We start from the raw sequence: 13,052 nt of genomic DNA, 5'->3' as shown, positions 1-13,052 counted from the left end.
GGAGTGCAATGGTGCAGTCTTGGCTCACTGCAACCTCCGCCTCCCTGGTTCAAGCGATTCTCTTGCCTCAGCCTCCCGAGTAGCTGGGATTACAGGTGCCCACCACCACGCCTGGCTGATTTTTGTATTTTTAGTAGAGATGGGGTTTCACCATGTTGGCCAGCCTGGTCTCAAATTCCTGACCTCAGGTGATCCGCCTGCCTCGGCCTCCCAAAGTGCTGGGATTACAGGTGTGAGCCACCGTGCCTGGCCTCGAAGTTTAACTTTTATATTTACACAAAGGGTTTGTGGAATATAATGTGCCCTGACTTAGCAATTGAGAAAACTGGATAAGCCCTATAAAGTGTAAAGTCTAAAGAGATCAAAGTTAGTAAGTTTTGATTGAAATTGTTTCTAAACCAATGATATATTTATTATTAAACAGGATATAGAATGCAAGTTTATGCCATTCTTGGTGGCCCATGATTATAGATTATGAACATACTAATTGGACCGTAATGCAATAATAATTACACGAGTTGAGCTGACTGGTGGTGAGACCACTTGTGTGCAGATGAATCTCATTTTGTTCACTGTGCCAACCTCTTATGAACGTTCTAAAGACTTGCGGAGTATTAAGCACTCAAAAGTTGCTGCTGTTGTTTATGATAACAATTACTTGGGGGAGAAAGAAATTCACTGATAGGGACCTTAAAGAATATTTCAAACATGTAACATTTGGTATGGAAAATCTTTTAAACTGAATTTGTTTTAGGGCACATTGAATACTTTACTTTCCTTTTCCTCAGCATCAACAACAGCAACTTGTGATTGGCGGTGACCGGATATTCAGTTGCACATCCCCACATCAATGCACTGCCAATGGTAAGACTCTCCAACTCCCAATGTCAGAGTGTTTCTTATTCTCTTGTTTTTAGAATCTTTTGAGGATTTTGAAAGTTTCTCACAATTTGACAAAATACATGTGTTCCAAGCTAAGTAAGTGTTTTTTTTTTTTTTAATTTTTATTCTTTTAAAATATATGTAGTTTAAAGTATTTAAAAATAACTTTTGAATATTTGGTAAAGGAAAAATTGCTACTTGTGAAAATTACTATTTTCTTTTCTTTTCTTTTTATGTTTTTTTGAGATAGAGTTTCATTCTTGTAGCCCAGGCTGGAGTGCAATGGCGTGATCTTGGCTCACTGCAACCTCCTCCACCTCCCAGCTTAAAGCGATTGTCCTGCTTCAGCCACCCAAGTAGCTGGGATTACAGGCATGCACCACCACGCCCAGCTAATTTTTTGTATTTTTAGTAAGAGACAGGATTTCACCGTGTTGGCCAGGCTGGTCTTGAACCCCTGACCTCAGGTGATCCGCCCACCTGAGCTTCCCAAAGTGCTGGGATTACAGGTGTGAGCCACCACGTCCAGCTGAGGATTTCTGTGTTCTGTAGTTTTAAAAACGTCTTAGCTACGGTCATCAGGATGAAAAATACTGTTACGTCGTGATGGTCTTGTGTTTTGTCAAATGAACTATATTTTGTGTATAGTATTTTCTTGTTAAAAATACAACAGTGGCATTTTGCTCTTCTATTTTTGTCCATCATTTCACTAAAATAGATTGTTTTTGTATATTGCATTTATCCTAATATTTTTTAGTTATGTGCATTTAAATGGCTAGGATTCTACCTGTTATAATTAATCATTTTAAGGAGAGTCATTCTTATCTACTTAAAAAGATTTTTAAGAAGCCTTTCACTGTAGAATATAAATGTCAATCATGTGATATAGCAGAAAGAGTACTGAACTCTGTGGGAGCTGGCATTTGCTTTATTTCCTGAATATACTATGAATCTTTGATTTTTGGCAGATACTCTTATAAAACTTAGGTGATGGAATTGGACTTAATTTCTAAGGTTTATTCTAGCTGTATGTCAGGTGCTTATCATTGTTAACTAGAAGTCAGAGTGATTCTCTCTTAAAAAATAATTTCTTACCAAAATAATATTGTTGTGTATTTTGGGGATAAATAAATAGAAGATAAATGAATTTTTACTTTTTTAAAGAATCAAATAATAACATCTTACATTTATAAATGTTTTCTGTAGTTCATTACCAACATTTTATTTTTACTAAATTAGGGAGGCATAGAAACTGATTGAGGTTTATAGAATTTGGTGGGAAATGATGTATCAGTCTGAAAGAAAAACTATTAAAAGTTAAGAACCAGAATAAGTGGGTAAGATATTTGTGAAAATATTCCCAGAAATAGTTCCTATTAGAGATGGATTTTTTTCAGTATGTTGATAGGAGGAGGGTTTTCTCTGTCTAAGCTCTTCTGAATTCCTATTGGGGAAAAAAGGTTGACCTCTTCCTTTCCCTGTTCTCCTCCGCTGCATCCTGCTCACCCTCTTCCCTTTCCTCTCCTCCTCTCTCCTTACTCTTTTCTCTCTCAGGGGTTGATAGGACATGTTGAAGAAAATAAGATGTCCCCACCCCCCAAGCCAAGCTTTACCTACCACAAAGGATGACATGGTTTTTGTTAATTTATAAAGCACTTGCTGGGGTCTTTAGATTGCTCTGGCAACTCATTAACCACTAGATCTGCTGTTTCCCAGGGAGCACTAGAGTTTCTCATGAAAGAAAGATCCATGGTAAATCAACTTTGGTATTTGGAGTGTCTGCTCTTGGCTTTTTGTTCACATGAAGTTTTTGTTCAAATGAAGTTCACATTTGAAACCTGTTACTCTTCTTTGTTGTCAGATCCTTAGTATTTGTGGCACGTCTCTCTTGGCAGTCAAACCAGTTGGGTTTCTGAGATACAGGTGTCATGAAGCTACCTATCTCTTACAAGTGCCTATCCTTAAGTGAAAAATTTTTATGTGCTACTCACGTAGACTGTTTTTGTAACTGCTCATGGACTATTTTAAATTAGATCATCCCAAACATGTTTGTCAGTTTTGTTGAAAATCTCTGAAATCATTTTAATGTCATGATCACAGAAATTTAAGTGTGTGTGTGTGTGTGTATGTATGTTAGTGTGTGTTAGAGATGAAGGAGACCAAGATTACAGCAAACTTGCTTACAGTCTAGCTAAGGACACTGAAGCCATTTCTATACATTTTCACAGATGTGCTAGTAAATTTATAGGTATTGGTTCAAAATGGTGTGATTTTCCCATGACCCTCAGAAATGCAATAATAATCTGGGTTGAACCTGTGCTGTGTAGTATGTCATATTTATTTTCTCTGAAAATGCCAGAGTGCTTAGTGTGATTATATACAGTTACCTCTACCACCTCCCTACCTACCCTCAACAGTGTTTTTTTCTCTTAAAATTTAAAAAGTTGATATATAGTAGTTGTACTTGTTTAGGGTACATGTGATATTTTGATACTTGTATAAATATAAAATGATCAAGTTAGGATAAGTGGGATATCCATCTCCTCAAACGTTTTTCTTTCCCTTATTGAACATTGTTCTTATTAAAATAATGTGAGGGATTCATGACATCCTTTTTTGCCTTCACTCTTCTTTTACCTAGACACAAGTAATTTTAAATCTAATTGCACTTTACGGCCAGGTGCAGTGGCTCATGCCCATAATCCCAGCACTTTGGGGGAGGCCGAGGCAGGCAGATCACTTGAGAGATCAGGAGTTCAAGACCAGCCTGGCCAACATGGTGAAACCCCATCTCTACTAAAAATACAAAAATTAGCCAGGCGTGTTGGTACATGCCTGTAATCTCAGCTACTTGGGAGGTTGAGGCAAGAGAATCCCTTGAACCTGGGAGGCAGAGGTTGCAGTAAGCCACTGCACTCCAGTCTGGGTGACAAGTGAGACACCGTCTCAGAAAAAAAAAAAAAATCTAATTGCACCTTAAATCATGATTTATAGCTGCTTTCCTATATAAAATGTTTCATAAATGCTTTTTTGTAATTATCTCATATTGCATTAGTAGGACCCATTGGCCAGCAGGTGTATATTATTATTTTGACTTTTTATTTATTATTTTTTGAGACAGTCTCACCCTGTTGCCCAGGCTGAAGTGCAGTGGCGTGATCTGGGCTCACCACAAAACCAAAACCATATACCCATTAAACAGCACCCGCCCTCTCCTACCCCCCTGCAAGTTCCCAACACCCCCCTATCCCCCCAGCCCGTCCTCTGGCAACAACCTTTTATTTCTGTTTCTGAGTTTGCTCGATACCTCATATAGGTAGCACCATATAGTATTTGTCTTTTGAGATTGGCTGCTTTTATTTAACATAATGTCATGATGGTTCATCTGTATTGTAGCCTGTGACATTATTTCCTTGTTTTTTTAAGGCAGAATGAGATTCCATTGTATGTATATACTGCATTTACTTTATTTTTTTATTCTTTTTTATTTCAGTCGGTTTTTGGGAGAATAGGTGGTGGTTGGTTACATGGATAAGTTCTTTAGTGGTGATTTCTGAGATTTTGGTGCACTCATCACCCAAGCAGTGTACACTGTACCCAATGTGTAGTCTTTCATCCCTCTCCATCCCCCACCCTTTCCCCCTAGTCCACAAGATCCATTGTATATTCTTATGCCATTGCGTCCTCCTCATAGCTTAGCTCTCACTTACGAGTGAGAACATGCAACGTTACGGTTTTCCATTCCTGAGTTACTTCACTTACAATAATGGTCTCTCATTCCATCCAGGTTGCTATGAATGCCATTATTCCATTCCTTTTTATGACTGAATAGTATTCCATGGTGTATATACACATACCACAATTTCTTTATCCACTTGTTGACTGATGGGGTGGTTCCATAGTTTTGCAGTTGCAAATTGTGCTGCTATAAACATGCGTGTACAAGGGTCTGTTTCGTATAATGACTTCTTTTTCTCTGGGTAGATACCCAGTAGTGGGATTACTGGATCAAATGATAGTTCTACTTTTAGTTCTTTAAGGAATCTCCACACTGATTTCCATAGGGGTTGTACTAGTTTACATTCCCACCAGCAGTGTAAGTGTTCCCTTTTCACCACATCCACACCAACATCTATTATTTTTTCATTTTTTGATTACAGCCATTCTTGCAGGAGTAAGGTGGTATCGCATTGTGGTTTTGATTTGCATTTCTCCTATTTTTAGTGATATTGAGTATTTTTTTCATGTTTGTTGGTCATTTGTGTATCTTCTTTCGAGAATTGTCTATTCATGTCCTTAGCCCACTTTTTTTTTATAGGATTATTTGTTTTTTTCTTGCTGCTTTGTTTGGGTTCCTTGTAGATTCTGGATATTAGCCCTTTGTTGGATGTATAGATAGTGGAGATTTTCTCTCACTCTCTGGGTTGTCTGTTTACTCTGCTGATTGTTTCTTTTGCCATGCAGATGGTTTTTAGTTAATAATTAAGTCTCATCTTAATTTATCTTTGTTTCTGTTGCATTTGCTTTGGGGTTCTTGGTCATGAAGTCGTTACCCAAGCTAGTGTCTGGAAGGGTTTTCCCAATGTTATCTTCTGGAATTTTTATGGTTTCAGGTGTTAGATTCAACTCTTTGATCCATCTTGAGTTGATTTTTATATAAGGTGAGAGATGAGGATACAGTTTCCTTCTTCTACATGTGGCTTGCCAATTATTCCAGCACCATTTGTTGAATAGGGTGTTCTATCCCCACTTCATGTTTTTGTTAGCTTTGTCGAAGATCAGTTGGCTGTAAGTATTTGGCTTTATTTCTGGGTTCTCTGTTCTGTTCCATTGGCCTATGTACCTATTTTTATACCAGTGCCATGCTGTTTTGGTGACTATGGCCTTATAGCATAGTTTGAGATCAGGTAATGTGATGACTCCAGATTAGTTCTGGTTCTTTTGGCTTAGTCTTGCTTTGGCTATGTGGGCTCTTCTTTGATTCCATAGGAATTTAGGACTGTTTTTTGTACTTCTGTGAAGAATGATGGTAGTATTTTGATGGGAATTGCATTGAATTTGTAGATTGTTTTTGGCAGTGTGATCATTTTCACAATATTGATTCTACCCATCCATGAACATGGGATGTGTTTCCATTTGTTTGTGTCATCTATGATTTCTTTCAGCAGTGTTTTGTAGTTTTCCTTGTAGAGGTCTTTCATCTCCTTGGTTAGGTATATTCCTAAGTATTTTATTTTATTTTTGCAGCTATTACAGTAGCTGTAAAAGGGGTTGAGTTCTTGATTTGATTCTCCACTTGGTTGCTGTTGATGTATAGAAGAGTTAGATTTGTGTACATTAATTTTGTATCTGGAAACTTTGCTGAATTCATTTATCACTTCTAGGAGCTTTTTGGAGGAGTCTTTAGGGTTTTCTAGGTATACAATTATACTATCAGCAAACAGCAACAGTTTGCCTTCCTCTTTACCGATTTGGATGCCCTTGATGTCTTTTCTTGTCTGATTGCTCTGGCTAGGACTTCCAGTAAGTACTATGTTGAATAGAAGTCATACCACATATTCTTTATCCATTCATCTGTTGGTAGACATTTGGGTTGCTTCCACCTTTTGGCTGTTATGAATAGTCCTGCTTTGAACATGGATGTGCAAATCTCTGTGAAATCTTGATTTCAACTCTTTTTAGAACTAGAATTCTTTTTGGGATCTCAGAAGAGGGATTGCTGGATCATATGGTGATTCTAGGTTTTTTTTTTTTTTTTCTGTGAAAAACTTCTGTACTCTTTCCAGAGCAGCAGCACTATTTTACATTCCTACCAGCAGTGCAACAGGGTTCTACACACTGGGCAACATTTGCTGTTTGTTTGCTGGTGCCCATCTTAATGGGTGTGAGGTGCTGACAATAATTTCTTAACACTACCAACTATCTACTTAGCTTTAATTTTTCTGAACTGCTCCTAATATGTTTTTACAGAATCAACAAAACTTACACATTATGTTTGGTTACTGTGTATAGTTATGCTTCTACCTATTTTTTCCCTTTTATTTGTCCTGTGAAGTTTTCTACATTCTGTATTTTATTAATTAGATTCCTGTAGTATAATATTCATCTTTCCCTTATATTTTCTGTAAATTGGTGGTTATAGCTAAAGGCTTCATCTAATTAATTAAGATTAATCTAATCTTAATTTAGATTTTTTCCTTTATTATTTTGGGAGGTTGGGGTGGCAGAATATTTCACAGGTGGTGCTAAGTATAGATGGAATAGCTCGAATCTGAAATGCTCCATCTGAAATTTTTTGAGCACTAACACGACACTCAAAGGAAATGCTCATTGGAGCATTTTGGATTTCACATTTTCAGACTGGGAGTGCTAAATACTGCAGATATTTCAAAATCTGAAACACTTGTAGTCCCAATCGTTTTAGATAAAGGACACTTACTGTATGCTTGCATAAAGAAGCACCCAATGTTTGTTTTTTTATTCCTGACAGTAGGCGACATTGATGATCATTCCTAGAACCATCATTTCCATGAGGGCAAACAGAATGTTGATATTCCAATTATATCAAGCTTTTATTATGTGTAACATTTCTATAAAGAGAAACTTTCCCCAACAGATATTTCATTACTCTGTGGCACAGATTGCACAGGGAAGGCATATGAAATGCATGATTCTTTCTTTTATTTACCAGTTTTCAAAGTACTGAGTTGTTTCCTGGAAGCCTTGCTAGGATTGTTGAATACCTTTCTAGGTAACAAGTGAGGATTTTTTTGAGTTATTGTGAGCTTGTGGATTTAAGCATTTGATATGTTTTATTGCACTGAGTTTGTATTCTTATTGATGTCATTGCCTTGGCCAAAAGAGCCTTTTCAAGTTGACTGCTGAGTCTTTTTTTGACACGCCTCTAGTATTCTCTCTCTGGTAGCTTCCTTGCTTTCTGACAAAACAAGATGTTGGCCAAAGCTCATCTTGTACATGCCCTTCATTGGTCCTCAGATGAGCTATGTCTCTAAGAAGTCCTGATTCCCTTTTAGTGAAAAAGAATGTGTATATTATATAATATGCAATAGTTAATATGTAAACATAATAGAAAATAATGTATTAAACAAAAATAGAGTATAAATGACGTATAAAGTACATGTACTTTATAAGTACTTTAAGTACATGTAAATATAGAAAATAAACATAATATAAAATTATACATATTTTTATATTTATAAATGTATATTTAACCAGTATGAGTAGTGACTGTTGTTTTCATTTTTCTTTTTTTGTCCACGTCTCAGTTGGATTACAGCTAAGTATTACGTTTTAAAGTAAGTCCTTGTGTAATCTGCCCCCCTGCCCACCACCAATTTGATATATAGTTGGGTCAGCTTGTCCCTACCCTCCCCTATCTCCCCAATTCCTGCTCCCCTTCCCCTTTTCTTCTTCCCTTCCCCTCTCCCTCTTTTCTTTTTCTTTCTTTTCTTCTCTTCAACTAGGTGTCACTCAGTCACCCAGGTAGGAGTGCAGTGGCGTGATCGTGATTCACTGCAGCCCTGACCTTCTGGGCTCAGTCGATTCTCCCACCTCAGCCTCCCAGAGTAGCTGGGACCACAGGTGCGTGCCACCATGCCTGGCTAATTGTTTTAACTTCTATTTTATTTTATTTTATTTTATTTTGAGACGGAGTCTCGCTCTGTCGCCCAGCTGGAGTGCAGTGGAGCGACCTTGGCTCACTGCAACCTCCGCCTCAATCGTTCAAGTGATTCTTCTGCCTCAGCCTCCTGAGCAACTGGGACTACAGGTGCATGCCACCATGCCCAGCTAATTTTTGCATTTTTAATAGAGACGGGGTTTCACCATGTTGTCCGGCATGGTCTCTATCTCCTGACCTCGTGATCCACCCGCCTCAGCCTCCCAAAGTGTCTGGATTATGGATGTGAGCCACCACCACACCCGGCTGACTTTTTTTTTTTTTTTTTTTTTTAGTAGAGACAGTGTCTCCCTGTGTTGCCCAGGCTGGTCTTGAACTCCTGGGCTCAAGCAATCTTCTTGGCCTCAGCCTGCCAAAGTGCTGGGATTATAGGCCTGAGCCACTATGCTGGGGTCAGGCCAATTTGTTTCATTTTATTTCTAGTATTTAGGATTTAAAAATATTTGTTTTAATTTTGTTTTATAATCAAAGGAAACATTTATACCACTTCAAAGTGAGATACATTCTTCCTTCCTCCTTTTGTAAGTAACCAAGTTTTAAAAATCAAACTATTTTTGGTTTATCTTGCTCAAATGTAAACAAATCCATGTGTATTCTTAAATATTCTGGAGATCGCTTCATAGCAGGATGTAGATAGTCTTTATTCATTGTTTTACAGCTGCATTCTACTCCATTACACAGATAGCTGTTTCAAGAGTGTAAGTTTTTAGATAGGAACATGAAATGTGCATGTCAGTTTGCCAAATTCCCTTCTGTAAAGCATTATGCCGTCTTATCTTCCTTCCAGCAATATACGAGGTTCCCTCTTTCCCCATTAGCAGACAGTATATATGATGTCTTTTTTGATACATAAATGTCTTTTAATCTGATAGGTGAGAAATAGTATCTCACTATTGTTCTAATTTGCATCTTTTCATTTATTTTATAACTGTTTGCTAGTTTATTTTAGAACTGTTTGCATATCTTTTTCTTTGAACTGTTGCAAAGATAGATTCTTATTTTCCAGAAAATTCTACCAACTGTGTCGATCAATCCCTGGAGCCCTTCTATTTCCTCTTGTTCTGATTGTATAGTCATCCCGCAACTTCTAAAAATTAATTTGGTTTAACGACCGGACTCTTCCACAAAGAATAGAATGATGCTGAGTAGTTCTCTTAGGTTTGATTCCTGAGGAACCAGACCCTTGAATGTAACCCTTTATTGGAAAGGTGGATCTAGAAAGTTCCTGTGGAGAAACCAGAAAGGGAAAAGGAGGCTGATACCGAGTGCCTGAAAGACTAATTTTTTTGTTCAGTTGGACTCAAATCATGTGGCATCCTCGGGGGACAGTGTAGAACATGTCTCTTTTTTCACCCAAGGGGCAAGAAACCTGGGGTAATTTGTCCACTAACCCCCATTCCTTAGTCAGGGAGTTAGGCAGTTAGGCTTTGCGGAGGGCAGGGCAGCAGCTCCTGACCTGCTGTTTGGCCTCAGGGTGCTTTGCAGTAAAAAGCTACCCAGCTGCTTGGGAAAGTTGAGTGATGAGGGAATGTGGGCTGGGCCCTGCCAGCCTCTTCTGCATTGATGAATATTCTAGTCTACTGGCAGTTACATTTATCAGTGTAATTAGTAAATCACCTCTTTCACTCATAAACCACCCTGCTGTATTTTGTTAACATACCTTCTCTCAGAACTTGATGATTCTTAAAAAAACTGAAAGAAGTTATGACTTGCCAGACTGAAGACAAGACCCCAAGGAGTTGTGGCCCTGCCAACAGGTCGCTGCCAAGAAAGAGTGTGGTACATAGCAAGGAGTCAATGATTATTACCTACTTATAATAGCATCCGTGTAGTCAATGATTATTACCTACTTTATATAGCATCCACAAATTAATTTGTTCTATTTACTGTAGGAAAGTTCATTGTTATTTTCATTTTTAATCTTTTACCATCATGATTAGGAAGTGGTATTATTAAATGTGAAGAAAGAACAACATTGTCACATGATATTGTATGAACCATTTTCATTTGGTTGAGAATGTGTGCCTCTGGAGAGCTGATTCCCAAATCAACAGTAAGAGGGTTACATTGAACACCTCTTAGTCTTTAGGCTTTTTTTTTTTTTTTTTTTTAAACAAATGAAGAAAAGCAGAGAACACACAAATTGAAGTTATATTTAACTTATTCCTTGTATCTTTGTCATTAGAGGCTGAAATAACTGAGCCTAAAATGGAAGCTGTGAAAGACTGTGGTAACACGTGAAGGGCAGAGAAAGCTTGGATTCTTACACGGATTTAATCTTTACACAGGTTGAGCATTGGTTATCCAAAACGCTTGGGACCAGAGTATTTCAGATTTCATATTTACTTGGATTTTGGAATATTTGCATATCTATAATGAGATATCTTGGGGTTAGGATCCAAGTCTAAACACGAAGTTCATTTATGTTTCATATACTCCTTATATATATAGCCTGAGGGCACTTTTATACAGTATTTTAAATAATTTTGTGCATGAATCAGAGTTTTGACTGTGACTTGTCATATGAGATCAAGTGTGGAATCTTCTGCTTGTGGCGTTATGTCACTGCTCCAAAAATCGCAGATTTTGGAACATTCTGGATTTTTGGATTGGGGTGCTCAATTTATATTAACTGTAGTAGAACTTGTTATGGTGAATTACTATTTTCATTTTAAAACATTTTTCATGTTTCAAATAATTTTGCTGTCCTTTCTATAAATTCTCAGCACTATTTAGGAATAAAATACTAGCTGTCTTATCTCGAGAAACACAGAGTAGTGTGAGAGCAAGGACATACACCCACAATAGAGGGATAGATGTTTAACACGGTAATGTTAAAACAAAAGGTGTCCTATCACTGAATATTATCTGGCTTATTTTTAAGTTTTCCTGATTTTCTTTGGGTGTACTATATTAAATTTGGTCTTACTGGATTTTGACTATTTGGGGTTGGACAGCATGGTCCCATATAGCCATAAAATTGGAACCTGAAGGCCATTTCTTATTTCAATGGTGTATTGAAGCCATTTGAAGACTTCCCCCCTCCCATTCTTTTTTCCTTTCATTCATCCATCCGTCCAGTGGATAATATTGCATGATTAAAAAAAAAAAAATCTTGCTTGAGACAGAAATTAACATACTAAAGTTAGTGTGTAAAGGACAGGAACTTCTAGTTTTATACAGATTCCATTTGTTTACTTCTTCAGCTTCTGTCCTTAAGCCAGTTAATTTTAGTTATATCTTTTGATTTTAATCCTGGTTCATAGGAACAGAAATCCTTCACCATGCCTATTTCCTCTCTTTTCCTATGATTTACTAGCACCTGTAAGGAGGGTCTTTAAAACAAAAAGGTTAGAATGCTAAAGTTTTTATTTCACAATCCTCTATATATTAGGCATTCATTTCTTGTCAGATGTTTATTGGGATCATTTTGAGTTTATTACAACCTGATATTTTTAAAAATGACTTAGAGCCTAAGGGCTTGTGATTATAGAACAGATTACATAGAGGTACTTTAAACGTGTAAGAGAAAAATGCAAAAACCATTTTGATTAGTTTAAATTTTTTTTTTTTTTTTAAAATAAAACAGTAAGTAAAAATCAACCCCAAAATGGAAGGGTTAGTATAGTTGACCCTTGAACAACACAGGTGTGGACTATGTGGGTTCAGTTCTACTCGTTTTTTTTAAAAATAAAGTTGCATCTAGTATGCGTGCCTTTCTGCCTGTCCTTCCACCTCTTCTACCTCTCCCACCCCTCAGACAGCAAAACCAACTTCTCCTCAGCCTTGTGAAGAGGATGAGGACCTTCAGGATGATTCACTTCCATTTAATGAATGGTAAATATATTTTCCATATGATTTTTTAAATAACCTTTTCTCTAGCTTCTTTTATTGTAAGAATACAACATCTAATCCCTACAACATGTAAGGTGTGTTGTGTTTATGTTACTAGTAAGGCTTCTGGTCATAACTAGGTTGTTAGTAGTTAGGTTTTTGGGAAGTCAGAAGTTATGTGTGGATTTTTGATTGGCTGGGTTGATAACCCTAACTCCTGCTTTGTTTGTACAAGGGTCAACTGTATATGTTCCGTGATAGAGAGTAGTTATCTTACTTAAATATAGTTAAAACCATGTAAAGTCGTTAATATTATTGATGAGAAAACCATTATTTTTTGTAAAAAAAATTGTGGGCTCTAATTATAGTAGAGAGATGAAAATTTATTTCAGAAAACAGACTTCCATTGCTCCAACCCCATGCCATGTAACAGAGCAGACACTTTCATTACCCCCTGGACATACAGCTTATGTATGTATGTATGTAAGACTGACTACCCATATTGAGACACTTTGGCCCTTGTTTGCTATTGGCTCCCCTCCCCCACCGTTTCACTTCTGTATTTAGACTTATCCAGTATGGTAACCACTAGAAATACGTAGCTGTTGAACACTTGGAAATAAGACTAGTCAGAATT

The 13,052-nt window shown here is 37.2% G+C and overlaps 1 protein-coding gene across 7 annotated transcripts in view; it reads left to right on the top strand.

Moving 5' to 3' along the window:
• Positions 1–13,052, top strand: part of TBL1XR1 (transducin beta like 1 X-linked receptor 1) — a 178,420-nt gene that overhangs the window by 100,752 nt on the left and 64,616 nt on the right. For 4 of the 7 annotated variants that reach the window (XM_012510731.2, XM_003256479.4, XM_003256480.4 and 1 more), the window contains exon 2: positions 789–864. The exons of 1 other annotated variant lie outside the window; for it this stretch is intronic. The gene's annotated coding sequence lies outside the window, so the exon portion shown is untranslated. Of the gene's footprint in view, positions 1–290; positions 865–10,708; positions 12,419–13,052 lie in introns of those variants that run through there. 2 more of the 7 variants (XM_012510730.2, XM_030822840.1) reach the window with 2 other exon arrangements.

Source organism: Nomascus leucogenys, chromosome 11 (assembly GCF_006542625.1).
Source record: "Nomascus leucogenys isolate Asia chromosome 11, Asia_NLE_v1, whole genome shotgun sequence".
NCBI lineage: Eukaryota > Metazoa > Chordata > Mammalia > Primates > Hylobatidae > Nomascus > Nomascus leucogenys.
Note: the sequence above shows the minus strand (reverse complement) of the source record. Positions and strands in the feature narration are given on the sequence as shown.